Below are 11,457 nucleotides of genomic sequence, written 5' to 3'. Positions count from 1 at the left end.
TTCCAGTAAGCTCTGAATTAGCCGTTCATATCATTCATATCTACATGGAGCGGGTAAGCTCGGTGCTGGCTGCCATGTCGTGTCGCCATGTTTTTACATTCAGTGGCAGCGTGACGATAGGAAACCACGGAAACTCAGCGGAGACACCGGAGCTGTCGGCTCAGGTCGAGGTGGCATCTGTGAAAAGTCACCGCGGTAACGCAGTGAGGAGGAATGGAGTGTTACACTGATGCTGCATTCACCTGCAGTCGGGCAGACAGCCGTCGATAACAAACCACATGTAATTTTAGTCACAGAAGTCGAGAGAAAGCCGGTAAAACGTGGGTCAGGTCAACAATACGACATCGCCATGACAACATATTGTCACGTGTATTGTTTTGCCTCTTGTTATAGAGGCTTGTTTATGCTGTTACGTGCAGCGGCTGTCGCCTGCCCAATTTCACATGAATGCAGCAAGAAAAATAAGTGAGCGGTAATTACGCTCTAAGACGCGGGCCATATTATGTGAAACTGAGACGATTTCATGAAAATATTATATCATTTTGAATTTGATGGCAGCAACATGTCTCAAAAAAGTTGGGACAGGGGAAACAAAAGGCTGGAAACAAGGAGGAACAGCATCTAATGAGGTTAGGTGGCAACAGGTCAGTAACATGTCTGGGTATTAAAGTTGCATTGTAAGAAGCAGAGGCTCTCTCCTGCTGTAAAGATGGGCAGAGGTTTACCCATCTCATATAAGCCATTCCTTAAAGAATCCACACTACCTAAAACTTCCCAGCAAACATTTGCTCGACCTGCGTCTGGATCAGATTCAGATTCAGCTTTATTTGTCCTTTGCAAGGAAACTTGTTTTCACCCCCGTACGCCACACACAACCTCAAGATACATAAATACATACATTACATTACCCACCCATACACATTAAACAGGAACACACATTTAGCAACGCAATATATTTAGTTCTGTTATAGCAGAGGGGACGAAGCTTCGGCTGAACTTGACCCTCTTCCAGGTTAGGGACCTGTACCGGCGGCCAGATGGAAGCAGCACAAAGTACGGGTTTAGGGGGTGACTGGGGTCCTGGGTGATGGTGAGTGCTCTGCGTGTTATGGCTATGGTGTTGAGGTCAGAGAGGATGGGGGATGAAGACATCAAATCTACGTCGCATCACGTCGTGACTTTAATTTGACTGTTTTTCAACATGTTAAAATAATATCTGGGCAAATATGACATTAAAAAAATATGCATTTTAGAGTGGGTTAACTAATCAAAGGGACAACGAGGAGTTTCTATTTGGTTTTTAAAAAGTCTCACGTTAATGTGGATGAATCTACGCTACCCACACTTGTTAATGGGCCCATTTTCGATAAATATATCGTTTTGTCTCTATCGTTATTTTGCTATTATTAGTGGTGGTGGAAATGCTGGTCGAGCCGACCAGCGTTTCCTTACTTTCGGTTTCGTGGCGAGTCATGAGAATAACGCAGCCGAATCGCCGTTTATGGTCGGAACTACGACGGTACGTGAACCTCTGTGAACCTCTGACTTTAATTATTGATGAATGAAAACATGAGTCTGTCTTGCGCTGTTTTTACGGCGTGCGCGGAGGCTCATAAATGCAGTGTGAAAACGCTTCGCTTTTCCAAAACTCCTCGTTGTCCCTTTAAATACTGCCAGCAAACATTTCTCGATCTGCGTCTAGATGACGACATCCAATCGACATTGCGTCACGTCGTGACTTTATTTAGACTTTTTTTTTCGACATGATAACATTAGGGGTGATACGATCTCAAAGAACACATATTTAAAGCAGAAGTAAGCGATCCGGTCGTTTTGGGTAACTTTTTGTCAGCCAATGGAGTTAGTAGCCCACACCCTCGTGGGTCCGTGTACGTTTCGTTAGTTTGATTTTTCCTTTAAACCGAACTGTCAGAAAACTAAAGTAAGCTGGTAATTTGGTTTTCCGTTTCAAACCAAAAACCAAAAAACCAAAATTCAGGGTCCGGGTACCTTTTGTCAGTTTGATATTTCGTTTTAACCAAAAAACGGGAAAATGGAAATACCGTAGTTTTTTCAAACAAAAACCAATAAATGATAACAGAGCAAACCAGTTAATATTATCATTGTTGAGCTATCACATATTTCAGTACAGCTTGTTATTTTAAGAATTGTAAATATAAAACATTTTCACTTCATGATAAAATCGTTCAATTAACTGATAATATTATTGACAAGAACAATCATAGTTACAGTCTGTGAGATTGATCTACAAAATAATGAAAATGTATTTAGCCTCTCTGAGTCAATATCGACCTCCAAAGACCACACAGCATTTGTTAGAGTGAATGTTGATGCAAAATTAACATTAGAAATCTCATAAAAACTAAATCTCCCCATTAAGAAAATAACTGAAATTGATTACTATTATGAAAGGCTTTTGACTCATCACATCTTACCTTATTTATGCTTCCAGCTGCACCTGTCCCCAAGTCACCTGCTGGGAAATGCAGGAAAAATACTCAGAGGCTATATATATCTATTTGTGTATGTATCTGCGCTAATTATCTTTAAATGAACTGCAATTACTTGTTCAGAAGAATGGGACAAATAGATAACATGAAAATATAGTCTCCAGTCCTGGCTGTCACGAGTGAAGTATAACAGTTTGAGAAACTATTGTTTCTAAAGGTAATACAAGTTACAGTAATTTAAGAGTTTGGAGGGAGAAAAGTTCTTCTTTCTGGCAAAATATTAAAATCTACTTACCAGTAACCTGATTTACATTATTTTACCAAGTTTAAAATCACTGTAAAGAGCAAGTTACATTTCCTATGACATCCCATAATGTGTAACCATTGTTTTTTGAATAGATTTAAACTGTGAACATCAAGATTTGCTTCTGTGTTGTTTGTGTCCATGACTTTAAAACCACAATAGTTACACAAAACTCTGGACAGAGTGAAACACAAGTCAAACTACATAATGGACCTTGTTCTGTAAACACCTTAATGTTTTCTTGTGACTGACTTTGTGGTGCGGAGTTGAGGGTCTCCACCAGATCATTCCTGTTGATCCTTCTTAAAATTTCCTTTGTCATCTCCTGAGCACCATCACGTGTATAGGTCTGCACCATCAGATTTACAGTCTTCAACCTGTTTGCCGTCTCCGAATCAGCCCTTTTGAGGGCCGTTTTTCCTGGGAGGATGTCATCCTCTTCCAAATGGAATTTGAAGGTCTCAAATTCATCTTGTGTCAAGTCCTTCAATACGTCCAACAGAAGCTGTTTCACCATGGTGGTTCTCCTGCATCAATCTACAAGTTCAATGTAATGAGGAGTAAAAGAACTGCTTCCATCCAAAGGACAAAGGCACCTAGGGACACAGAATGTGTGAACAACAAGAAAAGGAAGTTGATCAATTTCAAACAGATGAGGAGACACAACAGATGCTACATTGTGCTTCTGAAAATTCATATTACTGTGTCAGGTTTCATAATTCATAGTTTGTATTCAGAAAGATGTGTCTCCAGTAAACTGTTTTTTAACTTTGTTAAGAAAAGACAGTTTTCAAGTCAATATACATAACTGTATATAACTGTAAAACATTTCTACACACAGTCCACATACCTCTTCAGGACTTCAGCAATAACAAAACACTGATACAGGATCAAGTATCGCAAGATGTGAGGTCATCATCTCTCACTTCCTGTGAAAATCTAAAAACACATCAGAGAGACAATACTTGATGAATGTCATTGTCACTATCAAGATCAGTTAGTTTGCCAAGTCTCTGTTGTTAGGAACTAGTAGTTCAGTAGTAGGCGGTGGGTCTGGTTTGGGATAGCTTTCTGTCAACATATCGGCCCGATATACAATTGACCCCGGTGGGGGGGGGGGTTTATAAAGAAGTCGACCTGCAATGGAGGCCCAAAGCAAGCAACAGCTAGAGGCAGAGGGAGGGAGAGAGGAGATGAAAAAAAAAAAAGAGGAAACAAGGAATCATACCAAATTAAACTACTGAATTTATTTAAATTGAATTATATTGAAAAATAACAGGAAAACCACAGAAAACAAATACAAACAAACAAATACATTAAACTCTGCTCTTCCTCTGCTGTGACTGGTCTCGCCCTAGGCCCACCCCGGGAAGTCCTGGTCCGCGGGGGCCAGCCGGAGGCGCCTCCCCAAAGCCTTCTTCTTGTATTCTTTTTATTTTTATATATATATACACATGTATATTATTTATTACCTACCGGTATTTAATTATTTATTTACTATTGTTCTGCTGTCCCCCCCCCTTTTTTGCCATTATCTACCTCAGAAGTCCAACATACTTATGCTCATCACAGACACGCATGCACACACACACACACACACACACACACACACACACACACACACACACACGCACACACACACAATGCGTATCCTAAACAAAAACATTGTCTTTGCTATTTCAATTGTGTTATTTTATTTTTTATTTTCATTTATTTGTTTTTTTTTTGTTATTTCATTTGATTGGTTAAAATAGTTATCACTGCGTATTGTCTTGTCCTGTGTTGCTATATTTGTTTTTCACCCCTGTCTTACACACTTTTACACTTGTATTGTTTATCACCTGTATTGCACTATAAAGAAAAAAAAAGGAACTAGATAGTAGTTCAGTTTTCTGGCTTTGTCTCATCACTTCCTGTTTTTGAAGTGTCTTACACTACCTGTGTTCCTGTCAAGTTTCCTGCTCTTGTGATTGTGTGCCTCATGTGTTTCACCTGTGTCTGTTGTCTCCCTCATGTATACAGTAGGCTATAAGCTGTGTATAGCATCATTATCAGATCATCTTTTTGAGTAGCTAGTCTGTCAGCATTGTTGTCTTCCTTTGTGTATTTCCCTGTGTGTAATTGTGTTCCGTGTTCCTTGGTCTCTGAGTATTTGCCTGACAGATTTCTGTACCTTTGTCTGAGAGTTATGATTACCTAGTTTTGACCCTGCTTCTTACTTTTATTTCTCAAATACAACACTGCTTAGTAGCTTTTTTTTTTAGCTTTTCAATTCAACTAAACCTGTGGAACAATATTAAACCAAGACTAAAATTTTCACATACAGAAAGACAAAACATTTAGTTACACTGAGCTCATGAGCATACATTACACTTGTGAAAATAAATCAAGTCTGTAAAACAACCACATACTGTACCTTTGCACAGACACACAGCTAACCTTTCCTATCTGCCCTGCGTCGATCCAATCTGTTTGTTAAAGGTGTACAGAAATGGCCGTTTGTCCTGTTTGTCGCGCCGAGTTGTCACGAGCTGCAACACGAGTTTACCTGAGGAAAACGAATTTGATTGGTGCGTTCGAGATGAACTGCGCCTCGTCTGGAAGGTCGGCGAGAGCAGGCGGCAACAGCAGTGGGCGGTGACAGAAAGCTTGCAGGCGGTTGCAGTCGGTGGAGAGCAACTTTTTTTTTTTTTTTTTTTTTTCTTTATTAACATTTATGTACAGAACAATACTATTGTGCCAGGGGAAAAATAAAAAATAAAAATATATAAATATACAAAGAGATAATGCTTACCATGTATATATAAAAAGAATAAAATATCTCTAGCCTATATATGTATATATATATATAAAAAACAAAAAAAAACATTGAAATAAAGAATATCATGTTAAATAAATAAATATTTATCCAAAATAAAATTGGTTTTAAATGCTTTTTGTGTTTCAAGTCCTTTGGTGTCGGTGCCATACTGAAAAAGCTCTTTCAAAAAAAAACTGCAAAGGTTGGTTTATTGTCAGTCCATTGTCTTTTGTGAATGTGAAATTTTCCTAAAAATAAAACAAGTTGTACAAAAAAAATTTAATCATTATCCAATTGGTTATCATCAAAATAAAGAAAAATGTCCTTTTCATGTAGATGTATTGGATGACCAGTTTTTCTTTCAAGAAAGTTTTGTACTTTCAACCAAAAGATTTGAGAATATAAACAATGAAAAAATAAATCTACAATGGATTCATCAAACAAACCACAGAAATCACAGGAGTATACAATATCGAGTTTGAATCGTTCTAATGTTTTTTTTGCCGGGTACGGTGGAGAGCAACTGCGGCGCCTGGCTCTAAAAACTGCGGCCGCCTTGATCTCGTGAGGTTATCGTTGCAGGCGCGTACATGACGTCAGAGCAAGTCGGGATCAAGTCGGACACAAATCTAACCGGCATGCATTGTGCGCTGGTCACCGGCGATCATCATATCAAATTATACTTATAATTTGTTTATTACAAAATGTAGATTGAAACATTAATGTAGACAACTGTTTGTTTTTTTTACTCGCCTATGTGTTAATGTTTATCTGTAAAGGGTCCTCAATGATGCTATTAACGTGGGTGATCTATAAATGTCCTTAAATTATTGAAAATGCCACACTTGCTCATTCACCAACAGTGCAGAGATGTCAGTTCTTGGGCGCTTTTGCAATACCCATATTCCGCCATCAGGAGGCGCTTCCATTGAACCAATGCGTGTCGTTACTCTCTTTTCCAGTGCTCTAGGCGAGACCGAGCTCCGTGTGTGTGTGCGTGTCTCAGACGTTTGAATGACGGATGACAGATCCAATATCATTATCCAATGCGAAAATAAAAAAACACACTTTCATCCTGGATTTACTCAAAAATAGAATTTTGCACAAAGTTTGGCCTACATCGTCTGAAATATGAGTTATTACATTAATTTTATGATCCAGAGTGGGCTCAAATTCAATTTTCTTTTCTGTACACTTTTAAGTGTGTCAAAAGAAAACTGAAAGTAACACCGCCCTAACATGTGATTTCCTAGAAACTTGAAAGGTTAGGGGCAGGTAGTTGGCTTCCTGAGTTATATCATATTAATGTATTTAGCCTATTGTATAGACATGAATCTGTTCATGTCTGACAACTTGCTTTTAAACACCGGACTATGAGACTATCCAGTTATGTATCCAGGAACCACTTTGTGTGTTAGCAAGCCAAAAGCTGTCGACAACAACCGCTGTAGTTCCTGTAGGTGTGTCAGTGTTACAGGTCTCAGTCTGAGGACCCTGTATACAGATAAGATTGCTGAGAAAAGAAAAGAAAACAATGGAGAAAGACTAGACAGGCGACCATTGCTTCTGTCAGCTGTAGCTTTGTTCCGATGATTTACTGTTGAGAATTTATTTGTTGGAAAGACATTATTTCAGAGGAATAAATAAATGATAAATAAGTTAATGAGTTAAAATACAAGTTAACATTGATATTGATAAAAACAGTAAATATGTTTAGTCTGTGGTTAAAAAGTGGGACTGCATTTCATTTGATTTGGAGTTACATTAAATGTACTTCATTTCCCATGATGCTCTAGGAGCAAGAAGGTAACGTAACGTGATTACGTCAGTGTTGTTGTTGTGATAGTCAGCCATGTTGAACCTTGCGAACTCGCACACGCTGTATGTTTTTTTCTTTTCTTTTTTTATTATTATCAACTAAAGTACTTTTAAATGGAGGAAAACGTCTCGCTTCGTCATTTTTTAGTTTGAAGTTAAATCTACAACATTTACAATAATTTACAAATATTCAAAATTTCTTTTCTTTAATACTATCCTAAATGTTATGCTTTCATCATAAACTGTAGTATCAAAGTTTCATTCAGACCACATTATCTGCCTGCATGAGTTTGGACAGATAACAACAATTTTGGTGTATGTGCCGGCTGAATCTATCTGAACAACAAACCATGGGTTAGCAAAGAAATTTAACATTATCTAAACCTGAAGAGAAAGGCCTTTCTTCAGGGTCATCTGCAAAAAATGAAAGAGCTGACTAAGGATTATTGATGCATGATCAAGAAAGCACAGATGGAATAAGGACAAGGTTGAGGAGAAATTGTGGACTTGTAATGCCAGAGATGCATGGAGAGGACTGAACAAAATGATAGGCAAGCAACATAAACTAGCTGCTTTGTGTGATGAGAGCTGAAGGGGAGGGTATTAAAGGGGAGGTTTGCCACGCTCACCTTCCAGTAGATCCATCCAGCTGTCGCAGAGTAAAGAGGTTTAGAGTTCCTTATGCAGTGACAATATGAGCTAAATTGAAAGTAACACAAATTTTTACCTCTGAAACCTTTGTAACATAAACAGTTATTAAGATAAGAAAATCTGAACTTTATGAGCAGCCCTGGTGCTCAGCCTCATGAGATGTTATTCCTTAACAAGTACATTCCTTATCTATACTTTAAATTCTAATCCTATCATGGGCAAGATCAAAAATACAATAATCAAGTCTACAGCCACAAACTAGACCACACTTCTCCTCACTATAGCTGCAGTTAGAAGTTACTTTGAAGAGTAAGAGTGAGCTACAACAATTCATGTCCACTCCTTGATATTTACTGCAAACAGAGAAAAACACTCACCTACTTCTCTGTATAAAGTCGTTACAAACCAGGCCTTGTACTTTCAGCTTCACATTTCAAATTTTTCCAACGGTCGGAGATAAAAAACCATAAATGTAGGCATATATGACCAGTAGTAAAATTAATAATTAACTGGAACCTTTTACTGTTAGCCTATGGGCATTTGAACGTTGGCAAGTCATGAATCATAGACACCAAGATATAATGTAGTAAGCAGTTGTTCTCTGACAGGTTACAACTCTGGTAGGTTCATTGTTTTGTTTCTGTCTGACTCTGACATCAAGAGGTAAAAAATCGTCAGTCAGTTAATAAGTTGAGCATTAATCTTCATCTATCACTGATTTATTCATTATTCATGCTGTGAAATACACCGTGGACATGTTATACTCAGTCAATGTCTACCTTATTAAACTGTCTTTACCTTTGCTTTTGTTAAGTTTTTCTAATTTTGGAAAAACTTTACTTTTAACTGCAGCAGATAATTACCACAGACGTCCAGCAGGGGGAGGTTTAGTGTGTTTTTCTGACTGATCGGTTTTAGGTTGTTGGTGCAGAGTTCATCTCAGCACACCATCACTGAGCTACATATACGGTATACCACAAATTTTTATCACAACTTTTTCAATCACAGCTTCATGGTTGGACACGGAAACAAGATTTTAAATAAAAATCCAACAGAAAATAAAATATTATCTTCTTCTTCTTTTTTCACTGGTCTGGTGGGACATTTCTGATAATGCATGTTGATTCACTAATCCCTCCTGTTGAGTGGTTAAATTAATGTCTGTGATTCTTCAGAAAACAATAAATCATTTATATTAGTTTGGCTGTGGCAGTGATTTGTGGCTGGTGATGAAGAGAGAAGGAGGTTCTACTGAAAAAGAAAAGTATGCATTGATTTTTTTTAAGAAGACAACATGAACAAGTTCAAAATTAAATGGAAAAAATATAGTAAAATAAATAATGAACTGTGAACTAGTTCAATTTCATCTGTATGAACATGAACTGTCAACTGGTTCTTTTAGTGTGAACTGACACAACAGGTGATGAGACAGCACAGTGAGCAGCCTGCAGGTAAAAGCCACCTGCAAGAGTTTCACTGAAGAAACAACTTCCTCAACTAAAAAGTCCTCTGCTGAAGACTGAGCAGCCAATGGCTCATCAAAGGGCTGTTTGTTTAAGTTATTTAATGTTTTTCATATCTATTATTTATATTTATAACTGGATTCAGCTTGGATTCTCAGCTAATGGAGGTCAGAGGTGTGGCAGGCAAAGTGTTTGTCTTGGTCTGAGAGGCTGCTGGTTTAGTGTGACATCTAGTGGCAGTGACGAGTGTCTGCTGCACTTTTAATCTTAGAGTATGTGCTTTTATTACAGTAACTCAGTGAACTGACTACAGACACAGCAGTCTGGTTTTCAACAGCTGCTGGCATCGTCATAACAAACCATAATAAAGTTGTCAGTGTGATCCGCTCAGAGCTGGAAGATGATGAAAGATCCACTGAAGGGAAGACATGTTATTAAGAGTCAAACATGTCTACCGCTGTTTTTACCTTTGCTCAGTCAGGTCTGAGACTCAATTATAGAGTTGACTCAGATATGAAAATTTGTTTCTAATGGTTTTTCTTCACAAACTACAATAATATAATCATATGTAATTGTAAATGACAAATAGATTATGATCTGATTTTCTTTTTCCCTGTTGTTCTGTGAATCAATCATTTAACCTCTGTTTATGATTGTGTGAAGTGTGACACTATGTGATGGTGTCTCCACATGGGTTTTAGTGGTTCAGTCTGAGTCAGACACTAAACAACCACAAAGACCTGTAGAGAAAAAACTAAATTAAATCAACAGTGAGGATGATTTCTTGTTGCTGCTGACGCCTTTATCAGAGATGAGAAAGTGTGTTTTATTCTCTCTGGCATCTCGTGATCAATTATTTTGATCAGTTTGTGTCCATTTCTAACTTCAGACCAGACTCCCTCACTGCACAGCTCCATTTAAGAGCATACAGCTCAATCTCAGTCAGTCTGAGACAAAATGGATGAAAACTTTTTAGACTTTTTAGAGCATGTAAACTAATCTTAAGATGTTAAAACGTATTTGTGGAACAAGACAAATAAGTTCATGATTCTTTTTGATTAAGACAAATTAAATTAATCTTCTCATCATTCTTGCTTATAACAGAAGAGGCAGAACAGGAGACTGTGGAGGATCCATTTATTACAATAAAAATAAAAAGACAGATGTTTCTGATGTTATAACTGAAAGAACAGACGCCTGAGTTAAAACAACAAGAACAACCCTATATCATGGGCATAATAAGATCCAACATTAACCCTCAGTCCTCAACTTCTTCAAAAATCAAACATACACACTATTATTTAAAAGAAAAGAGGTTCAATGAAAAAATATGAAGATTAAAATATGGCATATGATTTTCAGATCAAATGGACAACAATTAAAAGTTGTTTAAAGAACAAAACAAAAAACAACAACAGCAAAAAAAAAAAACCCAAAAAACCCCACAATCAATCAACTTTTTCTTTCTCCATCAAATCTCAGATACAAGTTTCAGGTCTTTTTCATCAATTACCATCAACATTTGATTCATTTAATCTCAGAATTTATAAAGAACTCATCCTATTGATTATGTTCGATCAGTTCTTTCAAAACTTCTACAAAAACAGTTTTCATATAATAACACAACAATACAAAGTTAATTGTTATGATCTGAACAGGTAAAAAAGAAAAGAAAAAAAAGTCAAAAGAAAAATTACAATCAACTATTATCACCACTCTGTATGTCAGATTAATCATATCACACACATATCACATAATGATAGAGAAATAAAAATCTGTCTTTCTTTTAATGTTTACTTTATTCACACACTTTATCCTATTGTAACATTAAAACGTTTTTAACTTTTAATTAACAAAATCCATTCTGATGTCTCATAATATTTTCATAATCCTTAAATGTCCAAGAATCAGATCATTTTTCTATACATTGTTTCTTTAGTTCATTTTCAG

The sequence above is a fragment of the Trachurus japonicus genome, chromosome 8 (assembly GCF_045865225.1).
Source record: "Trachurus japonicus isolate A0001 chromosome 8, Traja_1.0".
In the NCBI taxonomy this organism is placed as follows: domain Eukaryota; kingdom Metazoa; phylum Chordata; class Actinopteri; order Carangiformes; family Carangidae; genus Trachurus; species Trachurus japonicus.
Note: the sequence above shows the minus strand (reverse complement) of the source record.